The 20,566-nt window shown below is 37.6% G+C and overlaps 2 protein-coding genes and 1 long non-coding RNA gene across 32 annotated transcripts in view; 2 read left to right on the top strand and 1 right to left on the bottom strand.

Annotated features, from left to right (window-relative positions):
* Positions 1 to 20,566, top strand: part of CCDC90B (coiled-coil domain containing 90B) — a 695,243-nt gene that overhangs the window by 301,354 nt on the left and 373,323 nt on the right. The gene's annotated exons all lie outside the window — the stretch shown is intronic.
* Positions 1 to 20,566, top strand: part of DLG2 (discs large MAGUK scaffold protein 2) — a 2,230,265-nt gene that overhangs the window by 2,032,244 nt on the left and 177,455 nt on the right. The window lies entirely within an intron of this gene.
* The window catches only part of LOC126934939 (uncharacterized), a 25,293-nt gene continuing 6,132 nt past the window's right edge, over positions 1,406 to 20,566 (bottom strand). The window contains exons 1-7 of one of the 3 annotated variants that reach the window (XR_007719150.1): positions 15,920 to 18,742; positions 12,432 to 14,816; positions 7,339 to 7,929; positions 6,946 to 7,050; positions 4,040 to 4,126; positions 3,750 to 3,814; positions 1,406 to 1,668 (exon numbers count right to left, since the gene is read on the bottom strand). This is a non-coding gene — a long non-coding RNA (uncharacterized LOC126934939). Of the gene's footprint in view, positions 1,669 to 3,749; positions 3,815 to 4,039; positions 4,127 to 6,945; positions 7,051 to 7,338; positions 7,930 to 12,431; positions 18,743 to 20,566 lie in introns of those variants that run through there. The other 2 variants (XR_007719148.1, XR_007719149.1) reach the window with 2 other exon arrangements.

Below are 20,566 nucleotides of genomic sequence, written 5' to 3'. Positions count from 1 at the left end.
ACACAGCCAAATTCTGGGACTAAGATCATCTTCTAATGAATATGTTAATTGTTACTAGCATGCAGTAACCTCATTCGGCAATATCCTAAGAAAATGCTGCCATGCATTAAATAAAATTACTCTATTTCTATAGACATTTTTAAGTCGCTCACACAGGACTCTCTGCTGGGGTATTAGATGTTAAAGCAATAGCTAGGATGTGTCTCCTATCCTTCTAGAGTGGGTCCTCCAGGAGAAAGAGTACACACATAGAACCAAAATACATCAAAATGCCTGAATGTCATAACGGAGTGCTTTGTTAAGTATACAAAAAATGAAGTGGCTTCTTTTGGACCTGAGGACTCAGGAGGAGAAAATGATAATTGTTCTGAGTCATGAAGATTGTTTAGAATGTCAAGAGAGAAGAAGCATCATTGTAAGGGGAAGAAAAAATAAAACTAAAAAAACTATGAATGGGAAAGTACAAGGTATGCTTGTACGAAAACACTTGGTGCACTTGGAATGTTATCAGGAAGGCTGTCAGGAGGAGATAAAATAGGAAAGTGGAGGGCAGATCAAATTGGCCTCGAATGCCAGGCTAAATCATTCAAGGCACGTTCTCTGATACTTTTCTAATCCTAATATAGCTCCATGACAGAGTCCAAATCATCCTTTAACTTGGTTGGTAAAAGTTTTATCTTGAATGGGGGCAAAGAACCAGATTGGGTGAGAAGTGGCGATAGCATGGAAAAAACACAATCACTGCTTTAGGAACTTCCAGACTGGTGGGCAGCCAGTCTTATCCACAGAATAGAATAAATTCAACACTTCAAAATTTAATATTCACTAATTAAAAAAAAAAATCAGCCAGGCGTGGTGGCTCATGCCTGTGATCCCAGCACTTTGGGAGGTAGAGGCAGGCGGATCACTTGAGGTCAGGATTTTGAGACCAGTATGGCCAACATGTTGAAACCCCATCTCTAGTAAAAATAAAAAAATTAGCCAGGCATGGTGGTGCATGCCCATAATCCCAGCTGCTCTGGAGGCTGACACAGGAGAATCTCTTGAACCTGGGAGGCAGAGGTTGCAATGAGTCAAGATCGCGCCACTGCACTCCAGCCTGGGCAACAGAGCAAGATTACATCTAAAAATAAAGAATAAAAATTTAAAAATCTAACTTCCACCCCTTAATGTGATTTATTTTTGTGCTCCTTGGACATGTGTGGTCACTTTATCGACAGATAAAATGTATGTATTTCTTGGGGGAAATGGCCCCAGAGAAATTCTTCCTGTGATAGAAATGAAGTGATTAATACTTTACTGGACTTTATGCATGGATATGATGTGTACAGTGATAGTTATAAATCTAGGAATTCTCAGGGGCCCAAGGTGTAGCCTGCTTGCATTTACAGATGAAATAAATTTAATTCGGGACCAAGAAAAAATGCATACAGATAGTAACATGCATAGAAATGAGATTTATGCTGTTTAAGAGAATTATATATGGACACAGGAGGCAGAGAGGAGGGACTGTTGCTTGCATTTGAAAGATGGTCTATTTGTGAATTGTGTCTTCTATCTCTGGAGGAGTAGAGAACAGCAAGGGAGATTCACTCCAAATCCACTTTTGTCACCCCCATGGCAGGTTTCTTCAGTTTGTAGTTGTTACATTTAGATATGATGCAGCCTCTGTGGATGTTAAATTATCATGATAATTGGGCCTATGATAGAAAAGTCGTTGTCTTCTCTTTATTGTTCAGGTAATTTCTCATATTGACAGCCATTTTGTGTACATGAAGGAAGTTGCGTACAACACTATGAAGTTATCAGATCAGGGTTCCACTTCTGCCACCAACATTTTCTAGCTGTGTGACTGGGCATATTTCACAACTAGTGTGAGCCTTAGTTTTCACATATGTACAGTGGAATAAGACTATATTCCACAAAGAGCTTTTGAAAGAATTAAAAGAGAGCATATATAAAAGCTAGACGGTGTGAGCTAGTAATGTACAACTTGGTGGGATATGAAACTCAACAAAAGGGTCTGAATAAGGAAACCCAAAATATGACTTATTAGTCTTATCAAAGGGAGATCAGCTGGGAGGAAGTGACAACCACACTTATGATATGACACTATACACAGAAGGGCTGCCCTCAGGTGTCATTAATTTTGAATCATACCACAATGACATTAAGTCAACACACTTAAAAAAAAACACATCTAGGCCAGGCACAGTGGCTCACGCCCGTAATCCCAGCACTGTGGAAGGCCAAGGCAGGCAGATCACTTGAAGTCAGGAGTTTGAAACCAGCCTGGCCAACATGGTGAAACCCCATCTCTACTAAAAAATAACAAAAATTAGCCAGGTGTGGTGGTGCACGCCTGTAATTCCAGCTACTTGGGAGGCTTTGGTGGGAGAATCGCTTGAACCGAGGATGCAGAGGTTGCAGTGAGCCAAGATTGCACCACTGCACGCCAGCCTGGGCGATAGGGGGAGACTCTATCTCAAAAAAACAAAGACAAACCACACCTCTACATTTCAAATATGCACATGAGCACTACACATCTTAATCATCTCTCAAAGTGAATAATTAGCTTTCAAAGGTTGTTCCTCTCCCCCTTTTCAAGAGCAAGCAGAGAAAAAACAAAACAAGTGCAGGCTATTGCCAGATAGATACTCTCCTACATGATCTGCAGTCATTGCTTTGTGGCTCCAAGCTGAGGTCCAGTTGCGCAGCGAAGATTCCACACCAAAAAACAACAACAACAACAACAACAACAACAACAACAACAACAACATCACATACGAAAGCTTTTAGCATTGGGGGCAAGCAATGATGATTCTACATTCTAATTTCTGCTGAGAAAAGAACATACATTTTTCTCTTTTCTGCTGTGAATTCAATTCTCTAACAGAGCCAAATTTGATTAGACCAACACAGGCTGAATTTTAATGTGTAGATTTCAGGTGGTTTATTTCTTACTTTCTGCAAAGTGCTGATATCATGTAAAATTTCACCAGGGCTTATTCTAGCCAGAAGACATGTCCTTAGACAGCCAATGTGACCTTGGTAGCTCTGAGCCAGGTGGGGAGCAAATCTTCCACATGCTCTAATCCTCTAAGTGTGTTTTGGAAACAGGATTTACATGTCTCCCTACTGGATGCTCTGTACTTAGAACCAAACAGCATTACAAAGTAGACTTCCTAGGCCATTGTCTTTCTGCTTAGTAATTTAACTAGAATAAATTGAATGCTCTGGATGTTTTCTTCCTCCTCCTCCAACTCCTCTTCTTCCTTCTTCATCATCATTGTCAACATCATCAGACATTGATAATAGAGCAAATCTATGAAAGAGTTATGCTAAACACTAAGTTGTCCTAAATTAGCTCAGAAGGTCTTGCCAAATCCTGAATACAAAAAAGGGCAGGAGCAAGTTTGTTGCAAACTAATTTTCAACTTATTATGAGGAGAATGGGCATTTATTATGAGGAGAATGGACAGTCTCGCTCTGTCACCCAGGCTAGACCCCTACTTTGTACAGCTTCTTTACATGTGTCATCTTATTTATCTTCACAATGGTCTTGTAATTGTAGTTGGCATAATTTCCAACTCAGAAAGGTTAAGTAATTTGCCCCTGGTCACCCCAGCAGTAAGTATGTACTTACTCTCTGACATTCCTTCTGAGATTTTTTTTTTTAACCTAAACTCAGTGTTCTTATTCAATTCAATTGATATTTATTTAGTACTTATTATGTACTAGGTACTTACTTGTACTAAGAGCTGAGTGTGCACAGTTAAATAAGACATAATATCTTCCTCCATAAAGTTTTAGGCTGGCAGGGGAAACAGGTATAATAAACATAAAAGATACAATTTTCATAAATGCAAAAATGAATATATATATATGAGGTATAGAGTGAGTACGATAAAGGGGGGCATGATTAATTTCACTTAAAGCAGCAAAATCATAAAAGACTTACTATCAAATTTTAAACAAAGAGAAGGAGTATGCCATGCAGATAAGAATAAAGGCTGCATGTTGCAAACAGGCCATTTACCTGTTTAAATAGAAGCTGTCTTCAGCCAAGGGCATCTGGAGTAGAAAGTGTCTCAGTCTTGAAAGGGAATCTGAGGCACTATGATATCTGAAGCAAAGAAATTTTATACACTTCCTTAAGTGATTATTTTATAGTAAGCTAGAATTTGTGTATGAATTTTGCTAACAGCCTAGATGTGGAATTTTTAAAGCAAGAGGAATATGTTCATATTCGGATGGCATGTTTAAATAAAAAGAATTTTTTTATCGTATCTTGGAACATTATATTAGCTTCCTATTGCTACTATAACAAATTACTACAAATTTAGTGGCTTATTACAGCACAGTTCTATTCTCTTACAGTTTTGGAGGCGAGAAGTCTGAAATCGGTTTCACTGGGCTAAAGTCAAGGTGTGAGCAGGGCTGGTCTCCTGTGAAGAATCTATAAGAAATCTATTTCTTTGCATTTTCTAGCTTCTGGAGGCCACCTATGCTTCTTGGCTTGTGACCCCCTTCCTCCAGCCCTCCAACCTCTTGTTTTCATTATCTCACCTTCTATTTCCTCCTTTGACCTTGCCTACCTCTTACATGGACCTATGTGATTATATTTAGGACACACTCATATAATCCAGGAAAATCTCCCCATCTCAAAACTCTTAATCACACCTTCAAAGCCCCTTTCAGCATAGTAAGTAACATTCACAAGTTCTTAGGATTAGGATATGGATATACTTGGGGGCCATCATTCAGCCTATTGCACATGGGCATTACAGTCAAAACTTCTTGCATTGGCATTACTTATTGGGTGCATTTTGTCTGGTGATTGTTAGAATGTCTGTGCTAATTTACACTTGTCCAGGTCTGCCTCCTTTTATAATATCAAGATAACTAGGAGCAAATAATGTTTTCTCTAGCAAACCCCTAATATGTTTGAATAAAGTCAAAAAATTTTCTCTTTCTATTCTGATTAAAGGAAGCCAAAGCAAGAGCACATTGAGAAACCTTCATACCTATGCTAATGGAGACTTGAACATTAAGGAATATCTATAGAAATCATGGAGGAAAAACAGACATTCTTGAAATGCCACCTGAAACAGAGAGGGGAAAGAAATTCCCTTTATGCCTCCTTCCTCCTACCCTCCAATCTCCTGTTAGTGCCTCCCATTGGCTGAACCTAGTCAGAAGTCATTTTCCCAGGGAGCAAATTCAAAATTAAATTCTGAATTACATGTAAATTCCATGTAATTTGCATGAAGTCAGCCCTTATGATATAAAACAGAGCAGGGGAAGTAAGGGAATTAGATATGAAAGAAAATGATCAGCACACAAACTGGATCTTGGGAAAACCAGGGTTGAAGTTCTTACTGAGTTTGTCCTAGTTATTCCTGCCTCAGCCCCTTCAATTTTGCCTAAATATCCAGACATTCTTTGCATAGAAAGAATTTCCTCACTTCACTGGTTCTTTACAACCTGAGTCATTAGTGATGGCACTATTCATTGTGTATGATTTCAAGATCACTTTCCTGACCAGGCCTTGGAATTTCTTAGCCATTCCCCCTTTCAGCACCAGGAGGGAATAGGAGCTGGGAGAAGATGGGGGCTAGTGGGGCATATTGTATTTACCAGTCACTGGGCTTGATCACAGAACTGGAAACTAGAATGCCCAGCAGTAAAAATTCCTCACGTCACAGTGGATTTTGATCAAATACTAACTATCCTGAGTATATTTTAAAATTTGTACTGCAGTTTCTATACTTAGAGGCCAATGCTTTAAACTCCCCACTCAGCCCTACTTCCATTGAGCACTCCTTCTCCCCCAACCCCTTGTTGTGCCTGGCCTCTAATCCAAGCTTTTACCAGGCCCAGGAGACCATCCTAACTGGATTTTAATTTCATAATAATCTTTAGCAACACATTGAGTTCAATTCATTATAGCCCTAAGTAGAAATGCAAATGAAATAGAGCTTCCCATCTCTGGCCTTGAGAAGCTGCCATTGCTGCTGCTTTTTAACTTTTAAAAGGTATAAAGGAAGTTTCAAAGAAATGTACAGAGAGCTCCTGTGCATCTTCCACCCTGCTTCTTCCCAATGTTGACATAATGCATAGCTATGGTGCAATGTTGAAACCAGGAAATGTCTACATCCACAGAGAAGCAGCTTCATTTTGTAAGTTTAAGAAGATTTCTCAGGGCTGGGGATGGTGGTGGTAGGCAGTATTGTAGTAATAATATTATCCCATATATTCACACAATGCTTTTGTACGTTTTAAAGCTCTTTTATCCCTTCCCATGAATGTAGGGGTCCTATTAGCAAGTTCCACATTCGGCCAAGGGATGCTGACATCTCAGTTTTACTTGGTAACTCAAAAGCCAGAGATTTTATTATAAGGGGCTGCTTCCCATTTTCTCATAGAAGGACGCTAACATCAAGTTATCCCATCAAAAGATGACTTCGTCTCCATTGTCCTGTACTTTCTATTGATTGAAAGAAATTTCTCCTCTTCAGAGGCAGAAGAGGCATAATCCTTGCCTCTGTGTAGCTGCTCCCCTTTCTCTGATATGTCTTCCTTCATCCCTACACCTAGTCTTCTAGACTACGCAATGCTTCCTCATCCTCTAAGATTAGGTCTAGGTGTTACCTCTTCTTAAGCACCATCCTCTTTGTACTTCCTCTCTGTACTGTGTATACCAACACAGCTCTTTGTTCATGCCTTAACAAATTTACTGTCTGTTTTCTTGCCTATGTCCCCTAATCAACAGGGAGTCCTTTGATGGTAAGAATTATATGTTTAAACCTTAATTTCTATCCCCAGAACTTGTTGTAAATGGATTAATAGACAGATTCATGGCATAATTCTGTGTCAATCTGGAAAGGCAGGAAAGCTTTAATAAAAACTGAATAAAAGGTATAAAAATAAATTCTAGTTTACCTTCTCTTTGAGGTCTTCTGTACTTTTTTGCAGATGTCACAAGGTTTGGGGACATAGAACATGTGATGATGACAGAGCTGGGTCCATATGAGCTTTTCAAATAGACTGATGGCAAGAAAGCAGCCAGATTAAATTAAATAGAATTAAATATAAATTTTGAGTTCCTTGTTAAATGTGATAATTTAAACACCTGCCTATATTTTTGTTCCCGTCCAAAACTCCACTAAAGTAACAATTAAGGAAGTTAAATAGGTAAAAAATCTAAGCTCCAAAAAGAAGTTGGTCAAGACAACACAAGTAAGACATATGAACAAAACTTTGGAAGATGGAATGCTGATGATTGATTGGAAAATGACACATCAGAGCTGAGAAGGCAGAAACCCAAGTACTTACAGGAATATGAAGCTAATGAGATGTGCAGAATCCAGGAAGGACTCGGGTATTAAAGGCCTTGGGTATCTGAAGACATGGATGTGAGGAAGTCCTGAAAACACAAAGATTAGTTAGAAGTTTTAAAAGGAGCAGCTAGAGCTTCAAATTCTCTCTTCGACCTGCCAATCATTCCCACCCAGCCAATGTTTCCTCTTTGGAAAGACTGAACCAGATTGGACCTGAGGCATCAGACATGGATGATGGTGGGGGTAAAATGCTGCACAGGGAACACAGATCTAAAAGAAGGTACTTAGTGAATTATGAGACATACTCCCACCCCGACACTTGTCTAAGCCCCTCTCCTCCCTTCACTCCCAGAACCTGGTAACCAAGCTTTTAACCTGAAATAAATGATATTAAGAGACTCTGGGGAAACTGACTTGGCATAGAGATTTATAGGTCCTGATATTTGAGTGTCTCCAAAATGAACACATCACCTGTTTACCACTATTCAACAATACTTGCCTGCACAGAGAGCTTCCAATCAGCATTTTAGTGCCTCATTATTAGTTTGGACTTATAAGCAAGGATCACCAGACACCTGAGGATATCCTTAAAACAAAACAATAACAAAGAATCCAGAGAATCAAGAGATAATGCAAAGAATAGAGGGAAACATCAAAATACCTCTAATTAATATACTTAAGAAGATGAGACACACATTAATTGAGAACAGTAGCTTTTAAAAAGGAACATTTAGGGAAGAAAGAGCTTTGGACATTTAAGTGTATTAGATCACACCTGGAATATCATGTTCAGTTCTAGGAGGACTCTCCCCTACCCCCATCATAGGAGGGGCATTGACAAAGTAGAGGTTGCCCAGAGGAAGTCAGAATCTGGATGTATTCATTCATGCACATACATGTGCACATGGCAAACATTTGTCGTTTGCCTTCATGAGCCAACCAGACACAGTTCTAGGAGCGAAGGAATCAGAAAAGAGCCAGAGGAGGCTGAGTGCTCAGGATTTGGGAAAGGATGGAGACAGATAATACAAAATAAAGTATAGTGGTGAGCAGAGTGTGAGAGAAGAGGGGAGACCAGCAGAAGTGTCTGCAGAAAGCCGTAAGGGGAACAGCTGAAGGATGTGAAGGGGAGAAGGTGTGTTACCAAAAGAACAGAAGAAATTAGAGCTTTTCCTTCCTTCTTTCCCTCCCTGCTTCCCTCCCTCCCTCCCTCCCTTCCTCCCTTCCTTCCTTCCTCTTTCTCTCTCACTCTGTTTCATATATGAAAGGCTATTAAATAGAGGGAGAGAATTTGTTCTACATAGGAGATAAAAAAGGATTCAGGTAATGACTGAAAATGGGAAACAAACTAAGCTGTTTGAGCAAGGAATATTAAATTCCTACTCAAGACTGGCTTTTGTCTGAAAGGTGTTCTTTTCACATCCTCTTGTGTCCAGATAAATCCAAAATGTGCCAAATAGAAACCTGCTGTTTCTGCTATAGTTCTCTGCCGAACCGAGCTAGCTTGATAAGTTCTTGTGTATCTGTTAGTTTATTCTAAAACCGATCAAACATAAGTAGATTGTATCAAAGAGGATAATTTCTTAAATTGATTTATAGAAACCAGCTCCATTTTGGTTAAAATAAATAGGAAAGTTGTTGGAATGTGATGATTCCTGGCTTTTGGATTTAAAGCATGAATACCATTCTCGAGCAAGTCCCACAAAATTCAGGCACAGACTAAAGGAGATGGAGAATAAATTTTCCAGCAAATAACAGTGGAAAAAAACTTACCCTGTAACTGTGCTATAACAACCCCCAGAATCGGGCTTCAGTCATCCTGCATCTCCCAAATTTTTAGCCTTTTGTTGTACAAACTGCAAATAATTGACACCAGGCTCTGAGTCAGCTTTCTGATCCTCACCCTCATGGTTCAAATTGGAGTCTAATTATAGGATCTCCTCCTACACCTCCATAAGCAGCATGCTTGGGATTTCTTCTTAAATTATTAATCAGAAGAAAGATAAATTTGCCTGTTTTAGTTATACAGGGATGAATTGTCTCCTAGCTGATTTTTGTTTATTTATGCATAAAGGTCTATTTTTAATGGTTGCTTACTTTTATTATTTCCTAATTTTTCCGTGAGTCTGGAGGATAGAATGGTCAGATTAGTATATGTTTCATACAGCCCTGTCACTGCAGCACAGCCCTCATCTATAAATATTCCTTAGGCTCTGGTGTATAAATTGCTTCAATAGTTAAAGATGTATATTCCCATGTTCCCAGTCACTGGAATTCAGAAAGCCTAGGTCATAATGATATCCCTTTAAACCCAGTGTGTCCTAACATGGACTCAGTGTCATTTTCTTTTCTTCCTCTCAATGGTAGCTCCTTTCTGTTCCCAGTCAGTTGCCCAAGCTGGAAACTTGAGGGAACCTTGGACACTTCCACTCTTTCTCATGGGCCATACTGAATTAATCAGCAAAGACTCTTATTTACACTTACCAAATGTATGGTCCTTCTCCATTCCCATCTTCTTCACCATTTCTCACCCACCCATTGAAAGAGATGTCTAAATGACCTCCAGGTTTTCTATCCACTATCCAGGCTTTCCATCATAATACTGGGAACTAAATGACAAGTATCATATATCCCTTAAAAAACACTCAATGATTTTGTAATATCTTTGTTTTAGAGGTCAAATTTATAGCAAATAGTACTGTGCAATGAATGGTATGGTGTTATATTTTGGCCTTACTTAAGAGACAATTCCAAATTCATGTACAACCAGGGAGTTCTTCACTTTCTCATACATCCTTTGCCAAAAATTAGGGAAACAATTTTTTAGAAAAAAAGTACTGAAATAAGCAAAAGAAATTTCTTATTCTGAGTCATGGAAGTAGCTAAACTGAGCATGAAATTGTTACCATAAATTGCACTGAGGAATTTCTATTCAGTTCCTGTTTATGAGTTTGGGGGCTGTGGGTAATTTCCCATTATGTGATTTTTCTGGCTGCATACCACAAAATACTTGCAATATTAATATGATAAATAGGAACACATTTAGCATCTCAAGGAGTAAAAGGTAATCTTCAGATTGAGGGAGAATCTAGCTAGGTGATTTTAGGATTCAGAAATAGATAATTATGTTGAGAACAAAGTTATGAATATAAACAATTCTCTCAATCCATCTCTCTGCCGCTTCTTGCTTTCACCTCAATTGAAAACTGAAAATTATTTTAGTGGGAGAGCTATAGAGGAGTAGAACATATTTAACGAATTCTCCACATTTTGAAATGGCTGGTTCACTTTCTTCTCAGGAAAAGGGAGAGATGGCCACATTAGCAGCCTCACTCCATCAGTTAGACATATGTCAGGTACCTGCAATGTGCCTCACAGATACTAAGTAAGTACTTACAGATAAATAGTTGTATGTATGCTGAGTTGTGCAAAAGAAAAGTATCTGTTGTATTTGAAGGAAAGACCTGCCGTATCTCAAAATGATATCTTGAGAAGCTTTCATTTGAGGAGTTTATTGGGGAAATCAAACAAAGCCTTTTCATTTTGATCATGCCAAATCACCTGTAGAATTCACTATAGACATATATCTATAGTCATATCAGAAATTGGCTGCTAAATGGTTACTTAGGGTAACCAAACAAGTCTGAGACAGCCATGGACCTGTTCATGTCAGGAACAAAACAGAGAAAAGTAATCCCTTGTAAAAGAAAGTCTGGAATCAATGTAGCGAAAAAAAAAAAATGAATAAAACTAGGACTAGAAGATTCGAGTTTGAGTCCCAGTTCTGCTGTGTGGCCTTGGATAAATTGACTAGCCTCCTTGAGCCTCCATATTCCCTTAGTGGTCTTCCCAATGTGGCTCTATTTACCTAGGAATAGTGGTGTATTAGTTTGTTTTCATGCTGCTGATGAAGAAGCAAGTCACATTTTACATGGATGGCATCAGGCAAAGAAGAAACTTAGATGTTATTTTAGCTCCTAGCTCCATGATTTTTATACAAAAGAACAAGACAAATTCTGCAATGATTTAATATTAGAGTTTGCCAAGAAAGATTTTCTTATCTGGTGGATGCAGTCTTAGATACTATGCCTTAAATTAAAAGGCACAGTTCCTAGTTCCTTCTGATGCACCATTAGCTATAAATCACACCAATTAAACTACAGCCTGTGCATCCCTGCTCTGGCACTTTCACTCAACCTGCCAATAAAATCTTGAGAGAATTACCATTGGCAGCTAGGCCCTAGTAATATCTGAAGTTTCCATTTTCCCCCACAGAGTTTCACATTTACTCTTTCATGCATGATGTCCTTTGTGGCTTTATTTTTACAGCTAAGACAGAAATCTAATTCTACTTTTGAGATAAATCTCAGACAGAGGAAGTAGTCATGTAGGCAGGTTGGGATACTTTTAAAGACTGCATTGGCATGAATTACTTTTGTCACCACTTTCTATTTATACTGTACAATTCAGTTTACCAAACATTTTTATGTTTTATGTTTCTTCATTTGATCTTCACAGCAATCTTGTAATGTAAGCAGGAAATCAGTGATGTCTCCATTTTGTAGACAGGGAATATAAAGCTTCAAGAGAGCCTCATGGTTTTTGTTGTTGTTGTTCATTTATTGAGCACCTAGTCTGTTCCTAACAATGGACTATGCCATTTACAACTGCTGTTGTGTTTACCTTTCAAAAAATCTGATCAGGTAACCACTGTTTTTCTATTGTACCTATGAGAAAACTGAGTATTCTCTAAATTGAGTGTCTTATGCAAAATCCACACTAAAAATCAGTAATAAACTTATGATTCAAACATGAATCAGATTTATCTCAGAGTCTTAAAAAATAATAATACATCAGTTACTCCTATCACCGAAAGAAAACAGACTTTGCCAACTTCAGAAAGCTTCTGTGCTGACTCCATTTTGCAATAATCCTGATAATCAAAGAAAATCTGCCTTTATTAATCTATAAAATAAAGCTTGCATGAAGCCAAATTGAAATTTGATGCATGTAATTTTCAGAGTTATATGAATATTATATGAAATAGCTAGTTAGGGATTCAGATTGTTATTTGCCTATAAAACTTACTTTATTTCACACATTAAAGAATTGCTAAGTGTTTGGCTGAAACCTCTTTAAAGTTTCTCCATCCAAGCTGCAAGAGATTGTTCTAGTCAAAACAAATGATCCCAATTCTATCTGAAAACAGAGAAGAGGTGGGGAGGAATGGAGAAAGACATACCTTAATTCAGTGTATTATTAAAAATTATTCTAAAAGGCTGATCTATTTAGTATTAGATCTGGTAAACTAAATGATCATTTTTGTTTATCAGAACTCTTCATTTAACTCATCCAATTCAGCAAGCATTTATATTAGCATTTATTAGCTGATAACTGTGTGCCACACTCTGTGCCAAGTGTTAGGAACACAGAAAAAAAAAAACTTGATAACATCCTTGCCCTCACAGTATCCACAACTGAGTTATTAATGGTCAATACCAAAGAGGTACAAGAGAGGTGTATACATCCTCTTCCTTTGTGGAGTGCAGAAAAGATAGACTCTTGCTATTGTCTAGAATTTCTGGTTAAAGTTGGATTCTGATGAATTTAGTTCATAATCTATTTGTCTCTCTCTGTCTCTGTCTCTCTCTCTCTGTCTCTCTGTCTTTCTCTCTCTCTCACATACACACACACACACACACACACACACACACTTGGATTGGTAAGCCAAACATCTGTAAATCTTTAGCAATGGAAAATTCCATGTCACCACTTCAACACAGAGGCAGTTGCCAACTTGAGAGATGAGCTAAGTCAGGGGTTGAAGTAAAAGCTAGTGAAATCCTTAGGCCGTAGCCTGGAGAGATCCACCCCAAATCCTTCCAGTCACCAGAGCTCAGTGCTCTTTATGGAGGTGGGCATTCCAATGCATGTCTGGGAGGGAAGCCAGCCTCCTCAAATAGTTCCTAATGGTGCCCTTCCTGACAGGATGACTTGAAAAGCAGCCAGGGTGAGAAAAGCTCTATGTGTATCTCTGAAGCCTAAAGTAATGTGACTGGGCCCCTTCTGTGCATATCTGGTTCTGAAATCCCAGGAAAACTAGAAAAAGAAGAGGTAATGAAATGGCAACCATCTAATATTTTCTGAGCTCCAAATAATTAAAATTATTTTTGTATCATCAAATGAAAGAATCTTGACAAAGCATTGCTTCTTGAAATTGAGGTATAAACAGTGTTCTATGGCTAATCCTCTTATGTGTGACTATTTGGTTAAAAGTCCAGTAGAAAGAGAGCAGTAGTACATTTGTTTGGGATTTTCTAGTTTTAAACATTCTGAATTATCATATTTCATTGATTATAAGACTCACATCTTCCCCTCTCCACAAAATTCATTTCAGCTTGTGAAATCAGAAGAGTCTTGTGTCCACCCTCTCCAAAAAAAGATGCTATTATTAATTGATGGTGCATTTTAAAATCAATACTGCTTAAAAGGATGAAAATAAATTATATTCTCTTAGATATTCAGAACAACAATGTATAGGGGTAGGGATGATTTCTCCATTTTACAAATGAGAAAACGGTATCTCTGAGTGGGTATGGTATTTTCTTAACATCTCTCAGAGCCAGGACTCAAATCCAGAAACTCTGATACCAAGGTACTGCTTTGAACCCCAAGTTGCTCTTCTCGCTCTGTAAGTAACCAGATAGTTCACAAAGATTTAACCTGTCCCAATTTGTCCATTTTAACATGGAACTGACTGTATTAGCATCTTTCCATGATAGAAGGGTTTCTTGATATCCTGTTACCATCTAAAAAGAACATGATACTCCTCAAATGGAGCAGATATTTAAATACCAAATGTTCTTTTTGTATTCACAAGAAGAAACTAGAAAATTACAAGCAACTATGCACTAGCCTGTGAGCCTCTTGAGGAAAAAAATCTGTTCAGTGGATTCAGTATCCCTAGCAATTAGGATTGTGCAAGGCATGTAATAAACCCCGAAGAAATATTTACTGAATAAATGAAAGAAGGATGTTTCTACCAAAGAAATGGAAACATTTATAATTGCTCACAGCACCTCATCCCTGGAGCAGTGATTAGATGCTCTGCTAAGAATAGATGTAAATCATTCCTGCTTCATCCTTACCATGTACCCTTCCTGAGCCTCAGTGACAATGAGGGTCACATCCAGGTAAACAGTATTGTGACCCCAAACAGACTACACACCATTGACATTTACCCTAACCCTATTGGAAGTTATCCTAAAGCTCAAATTTCCTTTATTATAAGACACCACGAGCTTCTAGTTCAGCTGTGTCTATTTAAAGCGTTGCGTACGTACAGCAGGTGTTCTCTTCAAACTAATTCTCCTGTAGTGTGGAAATGGATAACTCAGCAGGAAAGTAGTCTCTGTTGCTTGGATGTGCAGAGTCCTGTTTACAGCCCAGTGATCTTACCAGTTGTTGTTAAAGCTGCACATGTTTATAATGAACAAATAGAAAGAGGGTGCCACTGTCACCGTTAGTACCACTAAGAACTGCACATGTCTTTGTCCTAATAGGAGTTGCCAAAGTAATAACAGCAACACCTATCTTATATTTTCAAATCACTTCAGTCAAATCTCATTTTGAGTCTCACAACCACTTTGTGAGGTGAACCTCACAATTTGTAGATGAACAAACTGAGGTTCAGTAACTTCCCAAGGCCTCATTAGTAATAAATGACAAGATTAAGACTAAAAGCTGGCCTTCTAACATAGAGTTTCTAACCCTGTTTCCTCTGTTCATGGCTTCCTCTTGTCTGGCAATCATGAGACACCTGGATGAGGTCGTGACTGATCCTGTGGCATGCTGCCCACCAGCTCACTTGGGAAGGGGAGAGGGCAGGCCATGGCCTCATGCTATTGCCTAACCCACTGAGTATATTGTTTTCTTATCTCAGAACCAAGGTAAGCCACCTGAGTCTTGAAGACATGAGCAGTTGGGCAGTTTTAATCAATGCAGATTAATCCTATTGCATTAAACAACACCAGCCTTCTTATAGGAGACAATGCCTCCTTTTCTGTGTGAATGGTAGCTTTGCATTCTGAGTCGCCTTATTCACCCTTAACAAATTGCAAACAAGTGTATGGCAGAGCCCACCTCACTGTGTAGTTTGTGATGTTCACACCTATGACCTTGCTCCATCCAAGTGTCCATCAGTAGCTCAAAGCCTTGAGACAACACTGATGAATGAAGTCACTGATATTCCTGAAAACAGCAGCAGCTTTGGAATTGGACATTATTCTCCTGGACTCCAAGTCAACTTATGAGAGTACCCTGAGTGGTTGCCTAGCAGATGAGAAGTTCCATCTGATGGCAAGTGTCCTAAAGTATGGCCATCTGTGGCTCATTCCTATATGACCTGGTGAAGACATCAATTCATAACAGGTAGAGGGAGGCTCTAACAGGGGTCTCTAGGAGCAGACACAGGTTTCCATTTTACTCAGTACAGAAAGGGGTTATAATTTTCACAAGTGATGAACAAGAATAGGTGGTGAATTACACACAGAATAGAAGGAATTGACAGTCATTACCAAGCGCCAATCTTTTAGATCCATCAGCTCTCTCATAATCTTCTCAACAGATCTTGAGGTAGGTCCAATTCTTATTCCTATTTTACTTGAGAAAAATCAAGCACAGAAAGGTTAATAACTTTCATAATAATATATAGCTATTTAGTGGCACAACCAGGATTCTGACTCCATCTACATAAACCAAATCTTGTACACTTTTTACTATTATCATCCATCTTGTCCAAGTGAAAACAAATGCCAGATCCCCAGAATAAATGCACCTAGTCAGGAACAATGGCTTTACATACCCAAAAATGTGGAGGAAAAAAATGGGTTATCATACACAGAGGTGGGGAAAGAACTAGCTGGAGGTAATGTTTCATGAAGCTCCTCTAAAACATTTGCTTAGGAGTTCAGTTTCAGTGTTTTGCTTCTTGTTACAGAATAAAAACCCCCCAAAACATAAAATAACTTGGAATTTAAAAAGCATTTACCAGTCACCTATTTCATGTAAAGCAAGACAGAAGAAAGTGCTGCATTTTTAATATTGTTCTATACCTCAGCATGATCATGATTAATTTTCCTGTCCATGTCCTATTCTGGAAGCAAATTCTTTCAGGTTCTGACTTGTTCAAAACTATGAAAGTCTTGTCTACACAGAAGGTAGACTGATAGACCCTGAGGTTTGGGAATAGAGATGAGTGAGGCATCCCAAGTCTCCAAGTAGCTTACAGTTTGATAGAGGGAAGGCCAGCATGCACCTGACTAACACAATAGATGAAGGGAAGGAAGAGCAAGATGTCAAGAGGGGAAGGGTAGAGAATTGAGGAGGCCTTACATTCTAAACAATTGTGGTGTTATAACCAATGTCGTGACATCATGGATACAAAATGACTTCATGGAGATACAGGGTTGAATCCTAGCTCCATGTCCAATGTTACCTAGTAGCTCTGTGACTTTTGTGAAGTTAGTTAACCTCTCTGAACCTCTGTTTCCTCATCTGTAAAATAATATATCTACCTCAGAACTTTCTTAGGAAAAATAATATATTTTTTAAAGTATGTGGTGCAGATCCTAGCTCATTGCAGGTGCTTAGTAAACATGAATTCCACTTTGGATGATATAAAGATTGAAGCATTTGAAAATTTCATTCGAATGTTCTCCTGAGGCTTGGAATGAAGACAATGTTATGAATTTGACTGAAAAATGTTCCAAAGGGGCAGGCATAGATATGAGTAAAATATTTGAGGAAGAGAGAGAGAATTAATATTTAATGGATATGGTAGTGTTAGGTTTTTCTGTTTTAACTTGTTGAGAAATACAATTTCAGTACTTCTATAAAACATAAAGACTTATATTTCACAATTTGCATAGCAGGTTTCATGTTTACTTCTAGAGCATTTCTAACTATAAACTTGTTTATCTCCAAGAAATTGGAGACAGAGCTCCGCTGCCACAGACACACCATTTATATTTATAAACCCAGATCTTACTAGTTTTACTACGATGAAATTTCTTGTGTGTATGTTTAGTTTTCAAAGAAAAGTAGCAAAGAGACAGATAAGCCCCTCTGACACAGGATTTAGATTAAGATGACTGTCAAAATAGGAAAGATGAAAACAAGGTAGATTCCAATTAAGGCAAATACAGTATAAATCATTCATACTGGGGAATTTTGACACCGTAGAATGTCATGCAGTCGAAACATTTGGAAAGCATGGCAGAAAACATTTTGGGTATCTAAAAAGCCATACAGTAAGGCAAATATAATTTATTATTAAGGCAAGTATCCTATTGTGTTATATAAAATGTAGCAGCTTACAAGAGCCTAACAAAGTGTTGATTGTATATAGACGAAGTGTCAGAGAATTGTTTCCAATGTATGACATGATTGACATGGAGAGATTTCCTAGAGAACAATAAAAATAGCAGAAGAATTTGGAAGTGGTAGTGATTTGACAGAAATAAAGCCTTGGAATTAGAATATTTAGTCTTGAAAAAAGTATTACTAGGGGAGATGCATGTTCATCTTTCTTACTGCAAAAACATAAAAATGAAAATGGACAATTTCAGTACCTGGAGCCATTTTGTAACTGAATTCATCCAGGTATTCTACTCACTCCCTCATTTATTTTTTATTTACCAAAAAATAGTTTATTGAGCATCTCAGACACTATGTTAGGAAAAGGAAGTTCCAAGGAGAATGAAAAATATTTCCTGCCATCAGAGGGCTCAGTCTAATGGAAGATGAACAACTGTACAAATAACTGCAAGTTGATGTGATGAATACAATAAAGTTAGCAAAGTGATTAAATGAGGGTTGAGACTTGCACAGAGTTAGATGTTTAAGAAGGGACAGCTGGAAGGTGGGATCTCCTGCCTTTATCATGGGTAATAAAGTCTTCAAAGTTATAAAGGAGAGTGTCCTCTCTCTCTAGATGGGAGAGTTAGTGGTTCTCAGAGGTGACATGTGGTATTTATCAAGTGGCAATGTAAAGCATGGGTCAGAAAAAGTTAAGAGTTCCTGATCTGTGTTCCAGACAAGGCCATTTTCTTCTCTGGGAAATGCTATTAGAGGCTGTGAGATTTTTGTGCAAAGCTTTGACCAGTAGTTCCACTTCTGGTGCCCTACTAACCTGCTGTCAACATGCACACATACACCAAGATCCCTGTTTATGATAGCAAAAAGCTGGACAAGCCTAAATATCTAATGATAAGGGAGTTGTTAAATACAGTCTAAACTATGGAATAGAGTATTAAGAGTATTAAGAAAAATGATATTTATGTACATTGTAGAAGGCAGGAAAATATCCAAATTGCACTATTAAAAAAGGAGAAAAAGTCTTAATACAATAAATAGTTATGGTCTCGTTTGTATAGGTATGTGTGCATATACACACACAGCTACCCACAAACACACATATACATATCTAGCACACAACCATACATGTATCACTAGGGTAAGTTGTAGGGAAAGAGAGCAGTGAGAGAGAAGGTAGGGGAAGGCAGAAGAGACAAGAGAGTCTCTCAATTTTTATCCTGTGATTTTCTATATATTTCAAAATTTTCAACATCCATAGACTTCATTTTGTAATTTAAAAAAGAAATGAGATAATGCCCATAAAGCATTGAACATATTGTCTGCCATGTGGCCAGCAATAAATGTTAATTGACTCTTCCAAGGTGACAAGAAAATACGACTTGCTCAAAATGATTTAAATCTGCATACAGTATCGTATCTTTATTTTTTAAATTTTAAATAAAGACAGGGTCTCTCTTTGTCACCCAAGCTGGAGTGCAGTGGTGAGATCATAAGTCACTGAAACCTTGAAATCCTGGGCTCAAGTGATTCTCCTGCCTCAGTCTCCCAAATAGCTGGGACTATATGTGTGTGTCACCACGTCTGGCCTGCATACAGTATCATATTGATGTTTATAAATAAATGTTTTCTCTCACTAGAAAATGAAATAAATTTTCTTAAATTATAGTCAATAGGTTTTTACCTTAAATATGTTGTTAAATATGTATTCTGCTTATTTAATCACTTAGGACTTAATTATTCAAAGCTAAGCATAAGCAGGAAGCCTTCCAAATCTGGATAATACCAGACTTTGCTTATGCACCAGAAATTTCCAGCCAACTATTATGGCTTTATCTGTTGTGTATTAAACTTTAAAAATATTTAATATTCAGAGTTTATTTTCCTGTTATCTATTTATTACTGAAAATGAAGATCAAATCTTTTAGAAAAGCTATCCCTACAGTACTCAATACATATTCAGTAAGCCGAAATGAAATTACATTTTGTAGAACTTTTTCTTATAAAGAATTTGAAACACTCTATAAGCAGATCATCTTTTATTATATTCATTCATCCTTGTTTTATTAAAGTTGTGAATAAATTGAATTGAAAATCAAATTGTTTTCTGAAATGTACTGATGTACTCATACTCTATTAAAATTCTTCATGGTGAGTTTCTTTGTAATTAAAAGAACCATTTATAATTTCAATTAACATTTCTAAGTTTATTCGTGGGTAAGTTAAGCCTGCTGAATTTTCTAAAGCAAGACATTGTTTTGCCAAGGAAATGATAGAAGTTTCTAGGTTGTGATAAAAAATATTGAAACATCAAAAGACATTTCTTTTTACATGTTTATTGTGTTAATAAGTACCTTAGAACCTATTCTTTCTTTATTTTTATTGAGTTGACATGCCAAAAATATTTTTTTCTGTGAAACAATGGCAAAGGTATAATATATAGATTTCTTTGATATTTTTTATACCCATAATTTTTAATGTTTGAAAAGTTCTAAAATTTGGCATGTGGGGCAAAGTTATGGGACAAAATTGAGGTATGATCCCAGTGGTCAACTTCTAGCAGACCCCCACCCCCTAACAAAACCTAGTTAAATTAAATGACATTTCTTACACAATTCATCACCAAACTCTTGATTGTCTGGTCTATCAGGCTGAGAGTAACTAAAGACTCTCCTCAATACCCCATTGAGTTGAGATTCCCATGGATTTTTTTTTTTTTTTTGCTTTTTGTTTTTGAGATAATTATAGATTCACATGCAGCTGTAAGAAATAACTTTACTCAGTTTCTCCCAGTAGTAACATTTTGCAAAACTATTGCATATTATGACAACTAGGATATTCACCTTGAC

Source organism: Macaca thibetana, chromosome 14 (genome assembly GCF_024542745.1).
Source record: "Macaca thibetana thibetana isolate TM-01 chromosome 14, ASM2454274v1, whole genome shotgun sequence".
Lineage (NCBI taxonomy): Eukaryota > Metazoa > Chordata > Mammalia > Primates > Cercopithecidae > Macaca > Macaca thibetana.
The sequence above is the reverse complement of the archived record's forward strand: the minus strand, read 5'-3'. Positions and strand labels throughout refer to the sequence as shown.